Genomic DNA, 6,000 nt, shown 5'->3' with positions numbered 1-6,000 from the left:
ACTCACCCTAATATTTTTGTACTTTATTATTATCAGTAAAATATTATTTCTATTTTTTACCAAATTTAAAAAATAATTATTATTCTCTCTCCTAATCAATTAAGGTCCCATGGTGATCAATTGGAAGAGTGATTGTTCACGCTCTGGTGGGGTTTTGCATTGATCTCTCCAGCCAGTCAGCCACAGGTGTCAAACGATGGGCAAGCATGGGTCACATCTTAGCTAAGGGGTTACAAGCCCTAATTCAAACCATGTTGCACCTATGTGAATGTGGCTTAACCCAATTCTCTGACCTCGTTTAGTAAACAAATATTTTAACTAAAAAGTTAAAAAATATATTATAAATTATTATATTATTTTTTTTAATTTTCTATATTCTTTTATAAAAAATTAAAAAATTATTAAAATAATCTTTTCTAAACGAAACCTCCATCCGTCAATAGCATACTCTCATCAAAAAAAAAATTTTATTCATTCACACATTGGTTTAAACATAATAAATGATCTGTACCCTACATGTTAAATAGGCTTATTTTTTCAGTAGCAAATCAAGGGTCCCTTTGCCTACCCATCTTAAAATTGTTATCTTTACCTATCCTATATTATTGGCCAAATTTCCTTTACCCTACCTTCCGTATGCTTAGTCTACTTGTGATTCCTTTTGGGTGTCATTGGAAAATATGGATATAATTTTTTATGATTTAAGAACACAAGTGTATCGTAAATTATTTTGTCTATTACTAAAAATAGTAATACTATAAATCTAAAAAAATAATACAAAATTTATTTTAACCTCTTATGATTTGAGGTCATAGTACTTTACTCCTCCATTATTCAAATATAGTTAAAATTTCTTTATGTGATTTTGAAGCAAAGTACAACCGTGACACCCATAACTATATATGTGAAATGACTGTAATATCTTCAAATCATATTTCTCTCTCTCTCTCTCTCTCATGCACATAATTTATAATGTCTAATATTAATTTAATTAAAGCACAATTAATTATAAAGTATTTAGTGTAATTTTTAACTTTTTATTATAATTTTATTTTAATTATCTTTTAGATCACAATTAATCCTAAATATTTAATTATTTATTATAATTCCTATTTTTTAATCAAATTTTAATTTAATTATATTTTATATCACAATTAATTCTAAATTCTTAAGGGGTACTTACGTGTAGGTCCTAATAAGTAAACTTATTGTCTAATAGGTCCTATGAGAAAAATTTGTCATAAAAAAATGTCACTAATTGTAAGTTGTAACGACAATTTATAAAAATTATGACAAAAAATCATTAATTGTTAATTTTTAGCGACGCATGTAAAAAATTGTCACAAAAAAATATTTTTAGCCACAATTTTATCAAGATTTATTTTCAATAGGACTTGATGGGAATTAAGTCTAACTATTATGACTTATTGGTAGTTTACTCAATTCTTAATTATTTATTTTAATTTTTAACATGTTGATTTAATTTTAATTTAATTATATTTTATATCACAATTAATCCTAAATTATAATTATTTATTTTAATTCCTAACATGTTGATTTAATTTTAATTTAATTATATTTTAGATCAATTTTAATTATTATTTATGTTATATTTTTATTTAATTATATTTAAATCAATTGTTAATTATATTTTATATTTTAGATCAATCCTTAATTATATTTTAATTAACATATTAATATAATTCTAGTTTTGGAGAACATAGGGTAAAATTATCTTTTTATTGTATTTTTTCAAATAAATCTAACCCACTCTAAAAAAATGGTGTTGGCGATACACCCGTCCATTAGTTTAGATAGAAAAAGTAATAGTGACATTTTAATCAAAAACCACATGAAGTTTGAACCATAAGGGGAGGTAAAGTACTCCAGCCTCAAACCGTGAGGAGGTAAAATGAATTTAACCAAAAAAATTATTCAAAAAAGTACATCTAAGGACTAGAATCATTAAGTATGACGCATATCCCATCAATTTTAAATTTACATCATACATCTCTTTTTTAGGTAAATTTCGGGATAGTTCCATAGTCCATAGCATTTCCCCCTGTCCCACCCATATCCCATCAATTTTAAATCTACACTATACATCTCCTTTTTAGGTAAATTTCGGGATTGTTCCATAGTCCATAGCATTTCCCCTGTCCAAATTAACATCAAGTGTAAAACACGCGATTAGATATAAGAGAATTACGTGTTCTTATCAAAACGTCTGGAGATAAACTATATGCGGAATTAAGTACAAGGAGTAAAATGCAATTTGAGCCTTACAAATGACGAAAATGTTCATGATTTACACAATGAAGTTACTAACGTGCAAGGAAAGATAAAAGGAAAATGTCTCGTAGCTCAAATTTTGTGGCTCAAATGGCCAAAACGACGTCGTTTTGGCCATTTTTATGTTGTTCTGTACTCAAAACGACGTCGTTTTGGCCATTTAAGCCACTTTTGGGCCACAAAATTTGAGTTACGTAGCATTGTCGATTTTATATGAAGTAAATCACAAAGAGATAAAATAAAATTTACCTATAAATATTAAGTAATTTCAAGATATCATGTGACATAACTTTTGATAAATATCTCTCAATTACTTAACAAATGCATCTCAACATTTGTCTTACCTATAAAATTTTCAATTATGTTATTGATTCACAACATTCATAAAAAAATAAAAAAAATAAAAAAATCACATCAATAATATCAGATAATATTTACAAGATCATCAATATAAATGACATCATGATTAGTGTTGCATTGAAAACGTCATGCTTGAGATGGGGCTGTGAATTTAATTTATTTATTTTAATAACAAAGAAAGAAATTAATGTAATGGAGGTGGGTGATCTAAAATAAAAAATTATTGATTAATTTAGAAATATCACGGGATCGCATCTTTAGACAATTATAAATTTTTATATTTTTTAATAATTCAATTTAAAATTATAAATCTTATTTTTTCCTCCAATTAAAACACATATGAGATACTGCGGCATGATGAACCAACAACATTTCTCTAAAATGGATTGTACAAATGTACTTTAATTCTGCAACTCATATGTTGAAGATAACTGACATCTCAATCATATATCCATTTTTATTTTTAAATAAAAATAAATAAAAATCAATGAGAGTATCAATTTGTAATACAAAAGCAGTTGTTGAAAGAGAAAGATTATCCTACACACTATTAAAAGTTGTATCTGTATCCCATACAATTTATAATTAAAAAAATAATATAATTGAGCTGTACCTCATAAAACTGAGCTGAGCTGTCATAAATGAGATGATAATAAGGTGACAAGACGAGCTTAATGATGGGGTCATTAAAAGGAGATAAGTTTCATGAACATTATGCTAATTTTTTAATTTTTTGCATTCCACACTTTGCTTGTACTGTCTGTGTTTGGAAAAGCACCTATTTATAGCATGTGAAATTTAATTCAGGCAAAAGTAATGAGCCAACACAACCTTATTAGAATTGGGTTGACGGTGAAATATGTGGTTGCTCATCATACATTATAATAAATTAATATTTTAAAGATAAAAAATTTAAGAATAAAATTATTATTTTTTAAAAAAATATTTTAATTATTAAAACTGCAATTATTATATTTTATTGATGAAATTAGACATTTAATAATAAATTATTATTCTTTTAAGGTTAAAATTTTGATTTAAAAAAAAATTACACGGAATTACTTGGTCGCTAAAAGTGCATTTATTAGTAATATTTCAAAATTTTATTACAAAAAGTATTATCTTTTTCTTCTTTTTTTTTTTTTTTTTTGGGTCTTTTTAGGATGGTCTTTTAGAGTATTTGGTCATCTAATATTTCTTATAATAAAATTTTTATTTTTGAAAACAAAAATGATTGATTGATAAGACCCTTATTAACATGTAAGCATGCCAATGATAGTCCAAATTGATTAACTAGTGTTTTTGGAATCTAAGAAAAAAAATTGAAAAAACATGGGACATTTTTGTAAACTTTCAAAATATATTCAAATAATTAGGAACAACCCAATTAGAATTGGAATGATGGTGAAATGTGTGGTTCATTACGTGTGTAAACATTTTATAGGAAGGGTATTGTTAACAAGTGTTGTTTTTTTTTTTTTGACCGGGGAGGGGGGGGGGGGAATTACTACAGAAATAACACAAACCCTTCTAAAATTTTAATTTTTTTTTAATATTTTCAAAATATTTTTCACATTCGAGAAATTAGCATTTTATTGTAGTAATTATTGTTTCAGATTTATGTTCTTATAAAGCATATGATGAAAGTAACTTGAATTTCCAACCTAAAGTCTAATATTCCTACCTTTTCAGATATAAAAAGAGTGACAACTATCAAAAGAAGTCGAATTGTACCCCTATTAAATGAGCTTTTGATGGACATAAAGTTTAGACTCATAAGTGAATCAACAAAGATATATACACAAAATTCGTACATAAAAATACATTTTAAAAAATAATAGTTTAGATTCAACTCCTCTATTGCAGAACTCACATCTTGAATGAATTTAGATTACAAATTAAAAAAATTTAAATATATTTCTGTACACGAATTATTATCTAAAATCACTTTTTGAAATTTGATAAGTCCCAATGGAAACCCAGGCTAAAAATTCATGGCCACACCTTGCGAAACTCACCTCTTGAATGAATTTAGATCACAAATTAAAAAATTTAAATATATTTCTGCACACAAATTCTTATATGAAATCACCTTTTGAATTTGATAAATCTCCATAGGAAGTCGAGCATAAAAATTACACATTCGGCAAATAGAACACTCTTAGGCCAGTCCAACCAGACCCATTGGATCACAAAGGTTCGATCCCGAGTAACCTCTTCACCAATTAGGTGACACACCAAGTGTGCAGTGCCGACAAGATCAAATAATATTCATGTCGAGCTCTTAAGAGAAAGAATTCGGCAAACTATCCTAATCAAAGTACGCCTAAATTGTCCCTTTTCGGAAGTGTAATAGAGACATGGCCTTGACATTATGATGATTATGATGAAAAGATTAAATCACGTGAAAAATATCTACACAAAACCTCTATATAAAGAAAGTAACTGAAAGAAGAAAGGTATATATTATTATCCAAACTTTTTTATTCTTTATTCGTCAAACTTATTCTAACACTTTCAAAATGTTTCTTGTTTAAAATATCAAAGTGAGAAGCTATTAAAAGTCTATTTAGAATAAGACAAAACCCATGCTAAAAATCCATAGCCACAGGATTTATTTTGTGGGAATCATTTTGCGACTTTAATGGCATCACAACTAGGTCATATGGAACAGGAACCAAAAAATAATTCAAAAAAAATTACAATTCAATAATACTTTTTTAGAATAGGATTGCATGATTTTTCTCCCTTTACGCTGTGTTTGGTTGGGGGATTTGGAAAGGGAAATGGAAAGGGAAATGGAAATGAAAGGAAAAGGAGAAAGAATTAATAGAATTCTAAATCCCAACTATGTTTGGTTGTGTTGGTTATAAAATAGAATTGATGTCCTAAAAGGTCTCCTATTTCTTTATTTATTTCTCACCCCCTTTCTTTTCCCATATATTTTTTATTATAACCAAACATAAATAGGATTACATTTCTCATTCCTTTTCCAAATCCCACCCTAAAAACCCTAACCAAACACAGCATTACACTATAATGAATAGGGCACGTTGAATTTGAAGACCTTAACACAACTAATGAACAAGATAAATTAAAGTTAAAAAGTTAGTGTAATATTCACGTCCTCAACAACACGACAGAAATGTGACTAACTCGATATGACTATCACCCTAGCTATGTTTATCCACGAGTACAAGTCAGACTTAGAATGATTAAAAATAGGAAAATGTTTGGAAGTCATAAAGAAGATCTTTATGATCTCTATTAATGTATTAATTATTGATGTGTTTAAGTTTTTTAAAAATTGTGTCTGACAATGATATGAATAGTTTAAATTATTTTAAA

The sequence above is a fragment of the Camellia sinensis genome, chromosome 11 (assembly GCF_055761805.1).
Source record: "Camellia sinensis isolate YWXY chromosome 11, ASM5576180v1, whole genome shotgun sequence".
NCBI lineage: Eukaryota > Viridiplantae > Streptophyta > Magnoliopsida > Ericales > Theaceae > Camellia > Camellia sinensis.
The sequence above is the reverse complement of the archived record's forward strand: the minus strand, read 5'-3'. Positions refer to the sequence as shown.